Source organism: Plecotus auritus, assembly GCF_963455305.1.
Source record: "Plecotus auritus genome assembly, chromosome: 3".
Taxonomy (NCBI): Eukaryota; Metazoa; Chordata; class Mammalia; order Chiroptera; family Vespertilionidae; genus Plecotus; species Plecotus auritus.
In genome coordinates, this window is record NC_137772.1 from 135,296,232 (window position 1) to 135,316,136 (window position 19,905).

General features: G+C 42.2%; 1 pseudogene across 1 annotated transcript in view; it reads left to right on the forward strand.

Moving 5' to 3' along the window:
* The first annotated feature begins 1,182 nt into the window (after positions 1-1,182).
* Positions 1,183-19,905, forward strand: part of LOC308244182 (translocation protein SEC62-like) — a 49,996-nt pseudogene continuing 31,273 nt past the window's right edge. Inside the window, exons 1-2 of the transcript in view lie at positions 1,183-1,484; positions 2,655-2,730. The product of the transcript in view is annotated as a translocation protein SEC62-like (transcript). The remainder of the gene's footprint in view (positions 1,485-2,654; positions 2,731-19,905) is intronic.

The following is a 19,905-nucleotide window of genomic DNA, read 5'->3' on the forward strand; positions in this document are numbered from 1 at the left end:
CACTATAAATTCAGTTTCTTTAACACATGTAACTATACAGATTTTCATTTTTGTGTGTGTCAGTATTGGTATCTTTCAAGAAATTTATTGTTATCTAAGTTGTCAAATTTATTTGAATAAAAATTTTCATACAATTATCTTTTTATCCTTTTACTGGCTGAAGTATATGAATTGATGTTCCTTCTTTCATTCCTGGTATTGGTAATGTGTGAGTTTGTTTTTCTTGATCAGTTTTCTAGAGGTGCATCAATTTCATGAATCTTTTCAAAGAAATAACTTTATTTTCTCTAGTGTTCTCTGCTCTTTCTGATCTCTGTTCTTACTTGCTTTGGGTTTAACTTGCTATTTTTTACAACTTCTTAAAGTAGAAGCTTATGCCACTAATTTAAAAATGACATTTCTTCTTTTCTAATAAAGATTTAAAGCTATAAATTTTCTTCTAATCACTGCATTAACTACATTTTATATATTTTGATATGTTGTGTTTTCATTATTATTTAGCTTGAAATATTTAAACTTTTTTCTTGTGATTTATTTTTTTTACCCATGAGTTACTTAGTTGCTTAATTTCTAAAGATTTGGAAAGTTTTCAGATAACTTTTTGTTATTAATTTGTAATTTAATTCTTTTTAATCAGAGAACTAAGTCTGTATAATTTTAATCCTGTAAAATTTACTGAAACATGTTTAATGGCCCAGCCTATGCTTTATCTTAGTGTATGTTCCATGGGCAAATTGAGCATATACTCTGCAGTTGATGAGCATACTGTTCTATAAATGTCAGTTAGACATAGTGTTACTCAGGCCTTCTAGATCCTTACTGAATTTTTTTTTGTGTGTGTGTGTGTATAAATTTTCTATTAAGCACTAAGAGAAAGGTATTAAAAATTCTAACTGTGATTGTGGATTTGTCTGCTGATCCCTTTAGTTCTGTCAGTTTTTGCTTCATGTAGTTTGAAGATCTGTTATTAGGTACATAGACATTTAAAATTATTGTGCATTTCTGATAAATTGACCCTGTTAAGAAATGTCCCTGTTTATTTCTGGTAATATTCTTTGCTCTGAAATCTACTGCATCTGATTAATACAGCCATTCTAGCTTTCTTATTATATGTACTAGAGGCCCAGCACACATGAAATTGTGCATGGTTAGTGTCCCTAGGCCTAGCCTGGCCTCCGTCGCATGGCCTCTGCCACCCTGCAACGCTACGTGAAGCTCCCCACCCCGGGATGCTCTGCGATGCTCGCGGCCCCTGGACTGCTCTGCAAGGCTCCCCCGCCCCGCTACTGTTCTGCTTGCTTGCTGCTGCCCCGCAAAGCTCGCCGCTGGATGCTCCGGGAAACTCCCCCTGCCCTGCCACTGCTTTGCGAAACTCGCTGCCACCTGGGTGACTGCTCCACTAAGCTCACGACCACCCCACGAAGCAGCCCGCCACAGCCACTCAACAGTTCCCAGCCCCACCCCGCCACCAGCCCCTCCTCATGGTGAGTGGCTCGGGGGCTGGGGGCGAGGGGGAACCCAGAGGTGCTCCATTCACTTCATGGTGACGGGTCGCCCATTCGGTTGTGGCACCACATAGCTCTTTATATATATTAGGATTTGCATGGCACATCTTTTTTTTATAATTTTCCTTCTAATTAATCTGTACTTTTCTGTTTAAAGTGTTTTTCTTATAAACAACATATAGTTGGATCTTGTTTTAATCCAGCTTGACAATCTCTATCTTTTGATTATAGTATTTACTCCATTTACATTTAATAAAATTATTGATACCACTGGATTTGACTATCATTTTGCTGATTGTGGTCCATTTGACACATCTGTCCTTTTTCTGCTGTTCCTTCTTTATTCCTCCATTTGTGTTAAACAAGTATTTCTTAGTATTCCATTTTATCTCCTCTATTGGCATATTCTTTGAAAAACCACAAAATACAATGTTAATTTAGTTTAGTCTCCTATGACTTAAGATTATGCCACCTCACATATATGCAGTATACTTATGCAATATACTTCTCTTCCTCCTGTCCTCTCTGATATTATTGTCATATATTTTACTTCTATATATGTTACAAACTCCCTACCTTATTATTTCTACTTACAATAGTCAATTGTCTTTTAAATAAATTAATAAACAAGAAACATACCTACTATATTTACCATTTATGGTGTTGTGTTCTTCATTTCTCTGTGTAGATACAACTTTCTGACTGTTATTATTTTATTTCAGCCTAATGAACTTGTTTACGTTTCCTATGCTGCAATATAGTGTAGTGAATTCTCTCAGCATCTGTTTATATGGAATTGTTTTTATTTTTACTTCAAGGATATTTTTTCTGGATATAGAATTCTGGGTTGAAGACTTTTTCCCCTCCCATTTGCCCTTTAAATGTTATTCCCTTGTCTTCTGGTTTACATTGATTTTGATAAGAAGTTAGTTCTTATTTTAATCATTGTTCCCATGCAGGTGATATTCCCCCACCCCTTTACAAATTTTTTATCGTTTTCAGCAATTAGGCTACATGACTAGAAAGAATTTTCTGTGTGTTTATCCTACTTGGAATATATTGAGATTTTTAAGATATTCAGGTTGTTATTTTTCATCAAACTTCAAAATTTTCAGTTACTATTTCTTCAAACTTTTTTTTCTGTTCCAGTCTTTCCTTCTTCTTCTGGGACTACAATTGCAAATATGTTAAACTTCTTGATAAGGTCCTCCAGGCTACTGAGACTGTGCTTATTTTTATAACTTTTTAAAATTTTTACATAATTCCTTTTGACCTGTCTTCAAGTTTATTGAACTCTTCTTTTGCAGCATCAAATCTGTTAAGTCCATCCAGTGATTTTTTTTTAAGTCTTCATATATTGTATTTTCCACTCTGAGAATTTACTTTTCTTTATGATTTTCATTTCCTTATTTTGATTCCTTTCCAATTGACACAAAATGTATGAATATTTTCTCTTACATCCTTGAATATATTTATAAAAGTTGCTTTAAGTACTGGTCTATTAATTTCAACATCCTTGTCACCTCTGAATTTGCTTCTATTGAATTTTTTTCTCCTGAATATGTAGCATGTTTTTCTGCTTCTTTCTATACCTAGTAATTTGTTCCTATGTGCTCAAAGTTGGGATGCAGTTTTGTGGAGGGCCTTCCTTTAGTAAGTGTTGAGTTTTGTTCTGGCTGGCAGTTAGTTTATGTGCAGCTTAGGCTTTTTCAGGGGTTGCTTTTAGGCTTTGTTAGGGCAGGTCTGAAGTTCTTATTTGGGAGCCAGCGTAGCACTATTTCTGATGTTTGCTTATTCTGGAGTCTCAACTAACTGCTGTGGATTTTTAGTGAAATCTTTACTCTCTGGTTTATCAGAACAGAACTATCTCAGGAATCCTTATTCAGCTGACACCTCGTAAGTAGTTATTCTCTGTCAGAACCCTTGAACCCTCACCCTGCACATGTGCAGCTTAGGACTGAGCCAAGATTCAAGGAGCTCCCTACATAATTCTGGGCCTCTCTCCTCTCAGCTGCCCTACCTGACAATTCCAGTAGCCTCAGCATCCCTGAATTCTGATCTATCTCCTCTCTACCTAGAAAAACCATTGCATCTGTTTGGGCTCTACTTCTCTGTGCCTTGATTTGCAACATGACTCTAACCAGATTTTTCTTTTCACATAGTATTGAACTTTTCACAGGGTTAAAAGAGAAGTTCACCTTGTGTATTTTCCTCCTCTCAAGGATTATGCCTCTCAATTGCCTGTTATCTAATGCCCACATACCACTACTTCATACATTTTGCCCAGCATTATAGTTATTTAAAGTGGGTGGGCAATCTGATACCAACTTTTCTATTGTGGCTGGTATTGGAAGTTGCACCCAGTTTTTGCTCTGCTTGCAAGACCCTAGGAATTTGTCTGTCCTTAGCGGGGAAAGGGTTGATAGAACAAGAGGAGGAAGAATCCCCTTATATTTAGGCTCCAAAATCTCCATACTAGAAGAGATTAAGAGCAACAATCAGATCCCAGAGAAAAAGCTTGAATTTATATGTGAATAACACTTTTGCATAAAAATTAATACCTATTATCTGTTTTAAAGAATGGGAAGATGGTTTGTTAGTGGATAATATGAAAGAAGTAAAGCCCCTTTAGCCTACTTTGAGGCAGACTCCTAAAAGCATGTTTTTCAACAGTATGGTAATGAGACAGGTCAGCAACCCAGGGCAAGTAGAATAGGCACACTGAGACAAGAAAATTAAATAAGGCCAAACAGTTTGGGGCAGCTTGCATCCAGCTTATGAATCTCAAGACCTTATCTTCCCCAATCCAGGACACTTGAGAGCAAATGGTTAATACTCCTCTTCCCTTAGCCAGAGAAGAGAAGAGAAGGCAGGAGGAGGGGAAGAGGGAGCTAAAAAGGGAGAGTTTTATCTCACTCAGTGAACAAAGAAGTCAGCTGCCTTAGGACTTGCCAAACAAGATGACCAGGTGTATGTACAAACATCCCAAGAAAAACCACAACAAAGTAAAAGGGAGACTGAAACCTAATCTTCTACCCAAGATATCTGTATTTTAAAAAATTTGCTTGCCTTGCTTTTTTAATAAATTCCCTTGCTTTGCTTGTTGAAACCTATAGGAAGAAGGATATAAAACTCCTTGATCTTGCACTGGGCATGCGCTCAGACCATCTGAGTTGCCCGTTTGGGCTTTATGCCAAGTGTATCCTATATAATAAAGAGGTAATATGCAAATTGACCATCACTGCAACACACAAGATGGCCACCTCCATGTGGTCAAAGATGGCCATCCCCATGTGGACACAAGATGGCCGTCACAAGATGGCTGGCAGGGGAGGGCAGTTGTGGGTGATCAGGCCAGCAGGGGAGGGCAGTTGGGAGGGACCAGGCCTGCAAGGGAGGGCAGTTGGGGGGGACCAGGCCTGCAGGGGAGGGCAGTTGGGGGGGACCAGCCCTGCAGGAGAGGGCACTTGGGGGTGACCAGGCCTGCAAGGGAGGGCAGTTGGGGGTGACCAGGCCAGCAGGGGAGGGAAGTTGGGGGTGACCAGGCCAGCAGGGGAGAGCAGTTTGGGGCAATCAGGCCTGCAGGGGAGGGCAGTTAGGGGCAACCAGGCCTGCAAGGGAGGGCAGTTGCGGGGGATCAGGCCTGCAGGGGAGGGCAGTTAGGGGTGACCACACTGGCAGGGGAGTGGTTAGGGGGTGATCAGGCTGGCAGGCAGAAGCGGTTAGGGGCAATCAGGCAGGCAGGCAGGAAAGTGGTTGGGAGGCAGCAGTCCTGGATTGTAAGAGGAATGTCCGACTGCCCATCAAGGGGTCCCAGATTGGAGAGGGTGCAGGCTGGGACCCACCAGCCTGTGCATGAATTTCGTGCACCGGGCCTCTACTATTTTAATAAATTTGCTTGCCTTGCTTCCTTAATAAATTTCCTTGCTTTGCTTGCTGTCTGTCACTCATTTGAAATATTTCTTACTGACAAGAACTGAGGAGAGGACAGCCAATAGCAATAGGCTGGTGCCAATAACAGTAGGCTGGAGGGTGAAGTGGAATTTCAATTGATTAAAGAAAATAAAGCAATGTGATCTTTTTTGTACACAGTTTGGGGTAAAAATTTCAAATCCTCTTAAGAAACTCTCATAAAGGCAATTAGTCAAGTGAGTTTCTTTGCTGCAGACATCCAACCTCATGAGATACTTGTTCTAATCGTTAGAAAATTCAAGGACTTACTTAAACTATAGAAACCTAGCCAAAGCACTCCTACAAACTCTTTGAAAGCCATGCTAGCAATGATAAGAAGAGGGGTCCTTCTCTCAATGTAAATCTGTGAACCATAAACACTGAAAGAATTACATGTTCTATAGTGCACTGAGAAAAATCAAGAGATAAAAGTGAGGAAAAAAACTCCCTTTGTGATGCAAATTACCCATCTGAAATAATTATCTTGATAATAATTGCAACAAAATACATTTTGCAAGCTATTAGCTAAGCATACACTTTATAATTCATAAATGAGAATTAAATTTTTTCATTGTTAAAGGAGAAAAAATCTGTTTGAAGGTATTCAGTCTTGATTATAAGTATTTGAGCTTCTGCAGAACAAAGACATCTACTCTGGCTCATTTCAGCAGTGAAATGATTTTATTTTTAAAAGAATTAAACATCTAAAGGTCACTAAAGGAGGCCCACAGATGAAGGATTGGAAGCTGGCCACTGGATCAATGTCCCCATCTGCACTGCAGAGCTGCTCCAGTGAAGCCATCAGAGCCCGCCCACCTGCCCGCCCCCTCCCCTGGGCCGCCCCATAGCCAGGCACTGAACATTGCCAGTGGGCCCTCTGTGACTGCAGCTTCAACAAACTGGATGTCTCTGCCCTCACCCTGGCCAACTGGATTCTGTGCAGCCTTTCCTCTCACCATCACCAGCTTCCAAACAAATTCAGAATAGATGTGCCTGATTGGTGGACCTAGATTCCCCGGTTGCATTTTTGCTACACAGGAGGCTGGGAAAGTGAGGTTCTGGCTTCTATAATAGAGGGAACTGAATTCATAAGATGGAAAATTACCCCAAACACAAGAACAAATTTCAATCATAGCTGCCACACATAATCCAACAAATAATTAGAATGGATAAATAAGCACATAAGGAAGGAAGGAGGAACCTTACAAGTTATTTAGATCAATTTCCCCATTTTACAAATTTGAGGAAATAAAGACTGGAAGTGATTTACCCCAAATCGACTCCTTCTCACTCTAGATGAGGCTCTTTTCAATCCAAAAGGATGACAAAACCTTGGGCAGTCCTTTCTTCTACAGAAGACTTTTACTAACTATGATATTCGTGCTTGTAGAACCCAGATTTGGCACCACAATCTTTCTCAACACAGCGCACTGAGCAGCCACAACCATATTAGTACAAGAAATGAAAACTATTTGGCATGCCTGTACTGCACTAAGCTGACATTCGCTCAACAAACTCTTGAATAAATTAATGAATAGAATAAGGTCTAGTATAATTGACACCCTTGGAGCCCACAAAGATTTTTTGTTATTTGGGTTATTTGTTACATGATCTCTTTGAGAATTAAGGTTTATTATGCCTAGTTGTCTATATTGTGGTTACTGGCACAAATTCATAATTTGTTTACAATGGTCAGTAAACACCAGGCTTCAACTGGTTGCCTTGCCAACAATAGCATCAATCTTCCCATTCATTCAGATGAAGATTTTCCCTCTTTGCTATTGTCAAGTGTCCAAGTGGGCAGGATGATGGCTTGGGAGGTGTTCTTCCTGGCACGGGAAGCAATACCTGCAAAGATGCTGTTCTACCCCTGTTGGTTCCCGTTGGTGGATGGCAAACCAACTCTCTAGCTTCTGTCACTGCTGAAACCCAGTGTGGGTTTATCTACACTGTATTAGTGTGAAGCTGGAACAAAGATGAACAGGACTGGTTTATGCTTAGTTAAATCAATGAGTATAATGACATTTATGTAAATATATGTAATGTTTTGGGGGATTTTTTAGATAAATTATGCTTTTGGATGCAAGTGGCAGAAACTTTAACTCAAATTGGCTTTAGAAAAAAGAAAAAGAAAAAGAAACATATTGTCTCAGTGACAAGGTCACTGAGAAGTGGATTTAGCTCCAGGGACTAAAACAAGGTCACTTCTGGACTTTGCCTTCTTTGGCGTTGGGTCTTTCCCTCAGGTTTCACAAAATAGCTACTGGAGGCTCCAAATTTATCCTCTCCCAGGCTCAGCTCCAAGGGAATAGATAGTACTTCTTGATAGCTTCTACTTAGTACTATTATTCTGTGCAATTGGAACAATTATATGTGAACCAATAACCGTGGCTTGGGCAGTTCAGTGCTCTGACTGGCCACGAGGTTAAAGCCAACACTGTCACACCTGCGAGAGCAGGATTGTCCACAGCAAGGGCACATTAGACAGTGTCCAGCAGGAAGGAGATGGGGAGAATTAAAGAGAGTTTAATGAAGGGATCACACATGAGGTGTGGGCAATGGTAAGGAAACCAGGACTAGGAACGGTGGGACACCACATCACCCCTAGACTGAAGGAACAGGAGGGGGAGCTGTTACTGGCCCTGGGTGAGAGGTGGCCATGGGTATGAACCATAAGCCAGAGCCGTGAGAATGTCAAGGCACAGAGCCATGGCCAAACCACAGCCCTGAAGAGAGAATAGAGGGACACAACTCCTCCACCCCCGCCTCCTAAATGCTGTTTAGCAAGTTGGTTTCGTTGCCAACATTTTTCAATTGAGCTATTTAAAATAAATTATCTGTTTCCAACATCCCTGGGAGGATATGGCAACATCTGGTCGTCTTTCCTCCATGGCAGGGTTTCCTTGGAGAATAGCTGCTGCCTCTCTGTCTCCTGGGCGGGGCCTCACCCCTCCTCCTCCCATCCTTGTCTCCAGGTGGGGGCTCACCCAGCGCCCAGGGTGTCTAGGCTGGGCCTGCTTCACTCTTGCACCCCCCCCCCCACCCCCCGCCTCTCCAGCCTACGCTGGGACAGACTGGGGTGGTCCAGCTGAGTCTCTGCAGAGAGAAAGGCTGGAGGGGAGGCAGGGCAGCATTCTAGGAACGTGAACTTCAGCTCATTGTTAGAATGAATTTTCGATGCTTGACTTCTTAGTCTTGAGATCATCACAGCAAGTGTTTAGATGCCCTGGGAACATGGCAATGGGATTCCTCTGTTATCTTGAGAATAGATGGAATAAGAACAGGATTAAGAACTGGATTCTGTCTCCTTTAAGAAAATCTTTAATGCTCAGATTGAAAAACACTTTTAAATTGGATAATGTAGTCACATAATTCAGTAGGTGGGAAAGTCTGTTTCCTTCTACTTCACTCCCCTCCAGAGGCAACCACTGTGCCCGTCTTAGGTATCTTTCCAGAGATGGCCGATGCCTATGCACACTTATGTATTGAGAAAGAAAGAGAGAGAGAGAGAGAGAGAGAGAGAGAGAGAGAGAGAGAGAGAGAGAGAGGGGAAGAGAATGAGAAAGAGAGAGAGAAAAAACACAGCCTTTGCAGATAAACTCTCAGCATCTTCAAAAGCACAAATCCAATCAGGTTAGTCTTCCACCTGAAACTCTGCGGTGATTTTCTGCGGTGTAACCTGGCTTACAAGGCCCTGAGCGCCCTGGCTGCTGCCTCCTGCTCAGCTGTCCTTCTTGGCAATGTCACCTTCCATTCTTTGTTCCACCCACTCTGAATTCCTCTCATTCCCTTCCTGGTCGGGACCAATCTGTCCTCACCTCCTGTCCTTATTCCATGCTGTTCCACTGCCATACCTCACTTGTTCACTTCTGCTTGTCCCCGGGTGTTTATTTACAGAGCTCATCCCGGATGCCTAGACAGACTGTGTCCCCCCACCGGCCCCCCTCCACTTGGTGTCTGTGTCCTTAGCTGTAACAATCCCTACAGTGTGAGGTAATTGCCTGTCTTCCCAGCCAGGCTATATGAGGACAGACACTCTCCTGCTTCACTCACCAATAGATCCCCAGCATTGAGCACATGTCTGGCACAGAAAAGACATTAAAACATAGTCATTAAACCAATGAATGAGACTCACTAGAGAGGCAAAGAAAGATCACAGGCCTTGCTACTCAATCCCACCCCATTTCTTGGCACAAATGTGGGCTGTGGCTGAATAACTAACTTGTTTTCTCAGAAGCAAGAAAGCATTTTTATGATAAAAACCCGAATTCCAAATGTCCATTTCTGATGTTTAAAGATAAGTTACATTTTATATGATGTGAAATAAGGATTTCCTTTGATCTATCCGCTGCTTAGCTCTGAAAAACTTTAACCTTCTCCATTCTCTGATGAACAAGTCTCAAACTGTATTAAGAGCAACTAAACTGATCATAATTTTCTATGCTCAGAGCAATAAACCAACAGATGTTAGGAAAGGGCATTCGAGGAAATGCAAAATTATTTATAGGAATACAATTTACTGCCCCCAAAACAAACATTTAACAACTGTTAAAAACAAGCCAACAGGCCCCAAATGGAGTCACTCGTGTTAGGTTCTATGTCATCAGACTGAGACTTAATTACAGTTTGGATCCCCCAGAAATGGAATCTTAAACCCGTCAGTCAGGAATGGCCTGGTCAGCACTAGCTGGATAATCTGCCTGGTAGACTCCCGCCACTCCTAAAGGAAAGTAACCTTGTAATGACTTTTTAACCACTTATGTTCCTTGTTCCCGCTCCCTTCTGCCTGTAAAAGTCTTTCATTTTGTATAACTCCCTGGAGCTCCTTTCTATCTGCTAGGTTGAATGCTGCCCCATAAGAATGGATTCCTGCTCAAATAAACTCATAAAACGTGTAATGCGCCTCAGTTGATTTTTTAAGAGTTCTGGTGTAAAAAGACAGACCTGAAGGAGCCCCCCGCCCCCAGCTGTCCCCAGAGGCATGAGACAACCAGAGGTCGGTACCTGTTCAGCATGGAGCTCTCCATCCTCTCGCTGCCGCAGGAGGAGGGGGGTAAGTCCCTCCGTGACCCTAGCTTTGTGGCTTTAGTGTCATGAGCTTTCAGACATTATCGGAGCTTTTCTTTTACAGAACTGGGTCCAGAAACCGCTGGAGTTGGACTGGATCCAACTGAGGTACCGGACCAGGTCAGCGTTGGGCTGGGCTTAACTTGTAAACTGGATTTGGTCCCAGTGGGAAGCCGCAGGTGAATACAGTTTTGTTCTGAGGCTGAACAAGGTTAACCTCACCGAAGATAATCTTGAATTACAGTGGCCATAGCTGCAAACGTTTAACCTGGATAAGCGCATGCATTACAGGGGTGGGAACCTTTTTGCTGCCAAGGGCCATTTGGGTATTTATTAACATCATTCATGGGCCACACAAAATTATCAACTTAAAAATTAGCTTGCTGTATTTGGTCAAACATTTAATTAACTCACCCCTTGATGCCTTGCAGGGCCAAACCAAATTATTTCGCAGGCCTTAAAGGGCCCGAGGGCCTAACGTTCCCCACCCCTAATTTACAAGGTGCTCTAGCTGGGTCTCCACTAACCAGGGTGAGTGGGGAAGGGTAGACCATGTGGGGTATTTGGAGTGGAATGGGGCAGGAATGGAGGGCTGGAGAAATGCCCCTGTCTGCAGCACTGGCCCCTGAGTGGGAGGGCAGGAAGTACATTCCGCAGTACCCATCACATCGGATGGACGCTCTGCAGGCCTCCCATAGAGGGGCATCCAGTTCAGCAGGAGGGCTAAGCACTGGGAGTCAGGCAGATGGGAAGATGTGGCATGGTTCTGGTTGATAACTTCCTTCACAGAAAATCCACAGTCCATGGTTGAGCAAAGGGATCCGTCATCCAGCCACCGAGGAGGGGCCTGGGAATAGGCAGGCAGGAGTCAGCTAAGCAGTCAGGGGTTTTAAAAAGGGATCCAGTTCCAGCAAGATCGTTGGAAGCTGAGTTTCAGTTGTAAGCCAAGACCACTGGAGAGTGGCAAGCAGGGCCCGGTGTCTCAGTGGACACAGGAGGCATCAAGGATGCCACGAACGTCAAGGTGGGATGATGTCTGATAGATACAATAGTTGGTTAACATTTTTATTTTAAAGTTTGATCGTTCGTATTTTAGAGTCAAGAAATAACCCACGAGTGCCCCCATGTCCAAAGCATAACAATGTTTTATCAGAATTCCCTAGTCAAGTTACCAGGTGCCAGGTCTCTGTGTGTCTTTGCAGCTTCCTATCTTGTCAATTTTCTCCCTCCCCACCCTCCTAACCCCTCAGCTGGCCACAGCAAACAGTTCAGAGGCCTCCCGCCTCCCTGAAACACCCTTGCCTTTTACCCACCCTTTGATGGGCTGGTGGACATCTTGTTAATGCCTCCACTTCCCATCCAAGGAGAGCTGATCCCCCCCACCCTTATCTCACTGCTTTATATCTCAATCAGTGTCTTTATGACTAGGGTTAAAATTCAGCCATCATGCACCAGGTTGGCTGCACCAGTTGCAAATTTATTGAAATGCTCCATGCGGTTGATAAAAAGCCGCTGTCCCAAGACCCCCATGTGCCTCCTCCCCCAGCCCCCGCTCCACCAGGCTCCCTCCTCTAGCACTTTCCACACCGCCCAGGACCCAGAAACTGGAGGATTGTTGCTGTGGGCAGCAGGACCCTCCCCGACACCCTGGCCAAGATATGCTCCTGCTCTCACTTTGGCAATTCCCAGTGTGGATCAGAACTCCCAGGTTCAAGTCCAATATCTGATTCGTGAACCCCTTCACTCCCCTGAGCCTTACTTTTCACATCTGTAAGATGGGCATGGAAGTCCACTTGCAGGGCTCTTAGTAAGGTTGCTGGGTCAGTAGATACACACAATTTAGATTTCAATAGCTAGGTTGTGGTAATTTTGAATACAACATTAATCTGAACAAGGATGCTAAGAGAATCCGGATGAAGGAAGCAAAGTCTGGCCAGCACTAACCTGAGCCACTTGGGCTGACAGGCATTGTTGCCGGCCAACCCTGTCACACCCAGGGCCAAGGGCAGAGCCCAGAGGCGGGGCCTCATTTCCTAAAGCCAATGAGGTGGCCCAGTGAGTGCCAGGTTTCTTATCAGAGGTTAGTTGTCTAAATCTCTCAGGGCTTGTGATAACACACCATTTTCCTTTGCCTTTGGTTTTTCCCGAAAGCTCTTGAATGGGCGGGTGAGCTTGAAAGCTGCAGTCTTCTGAGAATCGGCATTTCTTGGAAGTTCTTAAAAGCCCAGGCAATATTCCCTGGAAAATGTGAAGTTCCTGGGGTTTATTAGAAGCTTAAACTTTCGGTCAAAGTTAAACATCTAGAAAAATGTTCCTGGGAAGTATCGTCAACACCTTCTTAATTGGCTGCCTTGGCACTGTCTCAAGGCTGCGGTTTGTACTTCAGATGCTGGAGCAAGACCAGGCCCTGATCACGGCCCCTCCTGGGACGGAAGATAAGTAATAACCCCCCAACCCCCCACCCCACCCTGTGTTTTCGAGTCAGGGAAATAAAAGGAGCCTGGCAGTGGGAGTTGCATAAATCATGTTTACATTAGTGTTAGAAAGTACATTTCTCCCCAGGAGAGTATTTCCCTTCAAGGTCTTCCCCCTCCCTGTCTGCCTCCATCCCCACAATTAGGGTGAGAGGTGAGATCGCAACCCTTGGTTCTTCCTAAATGGGTTCTAGGGCCCAGGATTAGGACCAGGGAAGTTTCCACCCCCCCCACCCTCCGCCCCCATGTGTTTGCATCCAGATGGGCAAGAGTGTGGACCACAGGACCCAGGTAGAAAGAACAGGGGTGGGCCCCAATACCTCCTCTTAGAAAGCCCCTGTCCTCCGTGCTGCCACCTCCCAGCCCACCAGGAGGACTCAGGAACCACGCTTGTGAGCACAAGGGGTGGGACCCCTTCTAAAGTTGTAGCTGGCATTCCTTCCCCTTCCTACTACCTTTCATCCCCTGGCCCTTCTACCCTCCAAATGAACAGGGTGGCATAGAAAACAGGCCATCTTTCACCATGAAGCAAGCTCTCCGTTTTCAAGATGCAGTCACCAATGTTAACTAGCCTTGTTTTCAGGAACTAGGGACCCAGTTCAAGGAACAGGACATTGCTATGCAAACATGAAGAGGCTGTAGAATGAAATGCCATTTGTTCTAAAGAGCACTTCACAAGCTCCTGGCTGTTTACTGAGGGGATGGAGGGAGGGACAAACCACCATCTGCAGATGGTTCAGCACAAATGTATGCCATTTCCATGTGTTAGCAATGCAGCTCTAAAAACGAGTCTAATCAAAGTGCCTTTTTAGCAGGGAGATGTTCTTGCTTAAATCCAGAAAAACATTTCAGTCATGGCCATATTTTTAAAAATAAAAACTCAACTGACTTTCTGTGATATGCCATTTAAACATTCTAGAAATAAATATTTGTATTAAAATAGATAACCAATGGTTTATCATTGAACATTGTAAAGCATCATCTCATACCATGGTGGAACCTCAAAGAGTATATATTCACAGTTTAAATTTCAATATGCTCCACTTTTTTTTCTTTCATTTATTGAGTTAAAACCCAAACTACTTAGAGCCATAAATTTTGCATTTTATATGCCAGTCAGACCAATCGGAGAGGGAACTTCCAACGCTTCATTTTAGGTTATGCCTCCGCAGGAAAATAATTTGACTAAGTTCAATTCATAATTTGATCAAACTTTAGGCTTACGTAAGTCTTAATTTTTTTTAAAGTCTATTCCAGGGGTGAGAAAGGGCGTCAAATAGAGATACATTATCTAAACAAAAACACAGCTGTCCCAGGGAGAAAATAGAGTGTATGGGTTCAGAGCTCAGGCCTTAGATTTTATGCCCTGGGTCCTATTCTTGGATCTGCCACTTATTAGCTGATTCAATTTCAACAAATTACTTAACCACCCTCAACCTCATCATCATAAAATAGCAACAATAAGAACACTTAAGTCATGGCAATGTGAGGACTAAAGGTGAAAATGTATTTAAATGCTTATCATAGTTACTGGCACATAAAAAGCATTCTATAAATATTAACTATTATGGGTACTATAGACTGGTTTCACAAAAGTTCCTAGCAATGAAATCTTTCAAAATTTGATTCTGCAACTGGCTATTGGAATCCTGAATTTGCCTCTTGGATCGCCATTGCCATTGGCTCCCCACCAGTTCTCACGACTTCACTACTGAACTCTAAAGCCAAGGAAATGGAAGGAGGATATTTGGTATTAAATACAGTAACTCATTGTGTATCAGGAAGGGGCATTATCTTTCAAGTCATTAATGAATCAGAAACTCGGCCAAGGTATCAAGCCTTCCAGGGAGGGTGCTCATGGGCTCTCAGAAGGTGGCTGACAGCAAACTTCCTTGGATAGGAGCATCAGCCCCAATCATCACATGTAGTCCCTCGGGGCATGTCCCGCCATGACTGGGCTTGGCCATTTGGAGTCCAAAACACAAAGCCAGGGGACCTCCACAATAGTGGGCATCTGGAGTATTTGTCAGTTCCAACGTGGACTGTTTTCACCATGAGACCTGATATGGACAAGTGGGCCTCGACACAGGCATGCTTCTACCCCTCTTTTCACAGCCTGTCCTGCTCTAGCCCTGGTTTTCTATGGTGCCAACACATATCCCTTTGGACATGGATTAAGTGGAATAGACAAGACTATCCTACTTATTCAGAAAAGGACAATCCATTTCATCTGGATGTAACCAAATATGCACAATATTCTGAGGATTATATCACCATTACTTACCTGTAGGAAGGCAAGTAAGAAAATATATTCCTCTTCACTTCCTAAGAGACAAATATAAGTACATGAGTTAACAGAAAGAAGCACAATTTCTTTATTGTGACTTTCATATCTAAATTGTTACAGGTTGGGAATTCTACATACCAGAATCTAGCACAGTACCTAAAACATAGTATGTATTCATGAATGTTGAATACATGAATGTATATGAGCTCTCTCACTTTTGTGCCTCTGTCTGAAATCTCTACCTTTGTTCTCTCAGTAAATTTCTACTCATCCTAAAAGTATCTGCTCAGTTGCCATTCATTCTGTGAAATCATTTCTTTCATTTTAGGTAGGGGAAGCCCTTTCCTCTGCTCCCATAGAATCCCGTACATCAAGCATGTCAAACTCAAAGGTGAACATGGGCCAAATAAACAAGGTTTAAGTTTATGTGGGCTTAAAAGAACAAAACAAAAGCTTCAATTTTCATAGAAACGTACGTTTATTTCTATAGAGACATGCTGAATATAAAGGGCTGAAATAAATGAGTAATCGTTAACATAGAATACTAAAACATTTTAATAAAAATTAATATTTTTTTCTTGAACATTAACTTACCAGACACTGAATAACTGCACAAATTAATAAGCATAACGCAAATAACCCTATTTTTCTTGTTCTCTGAAAGCGAAATATTTCCTGTTGCGTACGCCAAACAGGTCAGTCCAAGACTAATGACGCGGCAATTGGCTGCTAAAATATTCGCTGCTAGTATTAGTGGAGAGAAATGATGCACCTGTGTGTAAGGCGTGTAAGGGAAATGAATGCAACACAATTATAGTAATCAGTCATTAGCAAATGTTATAGTTTGTTATTAATAATTATGTATAACAGGATATTGTAAAAATTAAGTCACAAAATTTTTATTAAAATGTTTCTTACACACTATTATATTGGCTGGGCCGCAAAAATATTCATTGTGGGCCACATGCGGCCCACAGGCCGTGAGTTTGACATGCTTGCCGTACATCCATGCCAAGGTTTCTATATGCAAACAACAGAGCCTGCCCTGGCCAGTTCAAGCAGAAAGAGACTTGCTAAACACCTAAAGGATATTGGGTGACTCACAGAATTTTGGGGAGAGATAGAAAACCAGCTCAATGCTACCAAGCTGGGACTAACAGCCAGGAAAGAGCCCAACTACTGGTACACTGGCTGCTTGAGTCAGGAGACATAGCAGCTGCTTCTGCTGCTCCTTAGTGCTGACCACCCATTGAAGACCTGAGGATATAATAAGCATGGCTACAGCCACCTCAGAACTGACGCCCCTGCCACTCTTCTCGCTGGAAGATGTAATCTCCCGTGTACAGCTGCCACCTCCTGTGGATCACCTCCGCCTCCACCTGTGCTAGAATATCCCACTGGAAGAATATCAGCCACTTGTCTGAACCCTACCTGCAGGTGGTTCTGGGAAATGTAGGGCTTAGTTTCTAGTCTCTGTAGCAGAGGAAGGAAGCATGGTAGGAGGTACGTTGAGTGAACCATCCAACTCTATGTGTGTGTCCTGCTTCATGACACCACTGTCTCTTTCACTTGGTGTGAATTCCTTAAAATCTGAGAGAAAAAAATAAGCACCATGGATCAGTGTAAAAATCCAATATCTGACCAATAGGAGCTCCAGAAATAGAAAAAGGAGAGAAAGAAATAATACAAATTAATTTCCCAAAATGAAGGCCAAGAGTTTCCACACTAAACGGTGTGAGTTTTACAAGACCCTAGACACAGCTGCATGAAATTTCAGAATACCAAAGGTAAAGAAAAGATCCTAAAAGCTTCAGAAAGAGAAAAAGTCATCTACAAAGGAACAAGAAAGATAGACTGTCAAAGCAACACGGTGTGCTTAAAGAAAATGGAACAACACTTTTACAACTGAAGAAAAAATGTTCTTAGACTTGAAGTCTATCCCAGATAAGATGTCATTAAATAATGATGGCAGAATAGGTATCTTTATATGTGCAAGACTCAGAACGTTTATCTCTTATCCACCCTTCACTTGGGAGTTACTTGAGATGCACTCCAGTAGAATGAGGAAGTAAATCAAGAAAGAAAAGTCAGAAGACCCAGGAAATGATGTGCCCAATTTAGAGAAGAACTGAAGGGAAGGAAATTAAGAACAAATCATCTGTCCCAGAAGGCAATCTGCCTAAATTAGAAGAGGTAAATGGAGACTTCCAAGAGGAGGGCCCTGGGGAGAAAAGAAGTTTCATAACCTGGATAGTAGTAAGCTGGAGACATTGTAGAAGTATAAGAAAGATGATAAAGGCAGTGAATGCAAAATTTAAGGCAATTAGAAATACCAGGAAAAATACAAAACTATGAGATGATGAATGTAATCGTAGCATACTACTCTTCTCTCCAGAAAGATAATACTGTAAAGCCTGTTTAATGATTCTCAATTTTTAAAATCAGCAAAAAGACAAAGCATGCACAGAAAAGACTAAAAATATTATGAATCTTAATGTAAAAAATAAATTCAAATGAGAGAAGAGGGAGGAGAGATGAGAGAAAGGAAGGGGTGACCACGTAATGCATGATATCTTACAGAGTAAGGAGTATAGTGTCCAGCATCCTTATCACCCCACCCTGTCATCGAGTAATAGCTCCTCGGTCTCCTTTTGAGTCATTTCCCCTCCCCAACACATGCAGTCTTAGGGAAACTGTCAGTCCACATATCCTACTCTGGCTAGCCAAAGGCTGAGCATGTAGCCCAGTGTAAGCCAATCAGATTTTTTCTTCCTGGAAAATTAAGAATCTCTATTAATTCACATTGGGCAGTGCCCTAAAGAGACAGTGCATTGATTATTACTCCTTAGAGTCCCAGAACAACTCTTATTCCTGGCGTTTCTAAAGCCTGACTCTTCGCTTCTTTGATTCTATGGATATCTGTCCTTCCCCCACTAAAAATAAAACAACAAAAAAACACCTCATCTTTTTGTATAAATTAGCAAGAATTGATTTCAATTAATAAGATAATATGATAAATAGAAATTTGATTATAGTGTTTTAAATTACAAAAGATGGGAACTAAAAATAGTGATCTAAGTATGTGAAGGGTGAGGGGATTAGGAAAGGAATTCAGGGAGCAAAACTCTCATATCTTAACAGGAAGTCAATGTAAAAAATATGAAGTTGACAAATCATGAAAGGGCAGTATAGCTAATTATTTGTCAACTTAGTTTGTCAATATAATTTGGAAGCGAGCACCAGAAAATTTAAAACTTTGAAATTTAAACATAGTAATGGTCTGTAGAAAAAAGGAGCAAGTTAGGGAGAAGCAGGACAGGGGACTTTATTATAAAGTCATCTTAAATTCTCAATTTTCCCCCTGTGTTATGTACTAATTGATAAATGTTTCAATGTTTAAAAAGGTGGTAGTGGTGGGGGAATATCATTAGTCTGTCTTTAAAGGAGATGTTTCAGAAATTTCAAAGCCTTCTCAAATAGTCAGAAATCAGCCCATGGCAGCTGTTCTGGAAACGGACACATTGTACAACATCTCTGTCTCAGACTCCGAGGGAGGGAGAAAATCTCCCTGCATTGGTGGATCAGCATGGACCTCTCGCTAGGTGGAGTCCATCACACTCTCTGAATGCCCTCACAGTTGACCACCCTAAGCGTATCTTTGTATTGTCTTGACATGACTTTGCCAAGTGTAGAGGAGTTGTCACAGCACTTGGATGCTGTGGTTTGTTCTCTGCCCATCTCCTTACCCAACATTCACCCAGCTTTCCTGGAATATTAAAATTAGTCCTATCCTAATTCTGAGATAATTCAAGGGGTAAAGAAAACAATGTCTCTATATCTTTAAGACTATGACATTTGTTTTGAATGTGAGTCATAGTTTTTACTGTGCTTTTTCTTTTTAATGGCATTTTGCCAATTAGACAAGGAGAGACCTTGATAGTGAAGTTGTGCAGATGGCAAATTTCCCAGGCTTGAATTAGGGAAAATCAGAACCTTCAAGGTGTGTTTGTTTTTCTCTACCAAGAGAAGCTCTTAAGGTGGTTTAAGCCATGCATGGAGACTGTGGAATGGATCAGAAAGAGAATCCCACAGTCCTCTCACTGACAGGCCCAAGAAGTAAGATTGCTATAACATTAGCATTCAGCTCAAAAGGTGCCGCATGTTTCCACACTAAACGGTGTGAGTTTTACAAGACCCTAGACACAGAATACCATCTTCACATTCCTGCACCCTTGGATGGGAGTGGTCATCTGCTCTGTTCCACATTCCTCCGCTGTGCCCAGTCCAAGGTCTGAAAGATGGTGAGTGTTCAGAAGGAAGGAACAAAGGAATCTGACGCTGGAAGGTGTAAGGGAAGAAATTAGATACTTAGAAGTTTTCAGGCTGCAGACATACGGGAGTCAGGTGAAGAATTACATGTACTCACATTTTAAAAGCAAGCTGCCCAGCACCTTCAGCATATCACTGAGTCATATCTGGGAATTCCCAGAGGCGTCTTGAATGTGCTTATGACCAGTCCTCTCATCCTCTAATCTAGTTCTCTATTAAGATGTTTGCTTCTTTGGCTCAATTAACAACTATAAAATGGAAGTGGTAATTCTGCCCCATATGAAAAATGGAT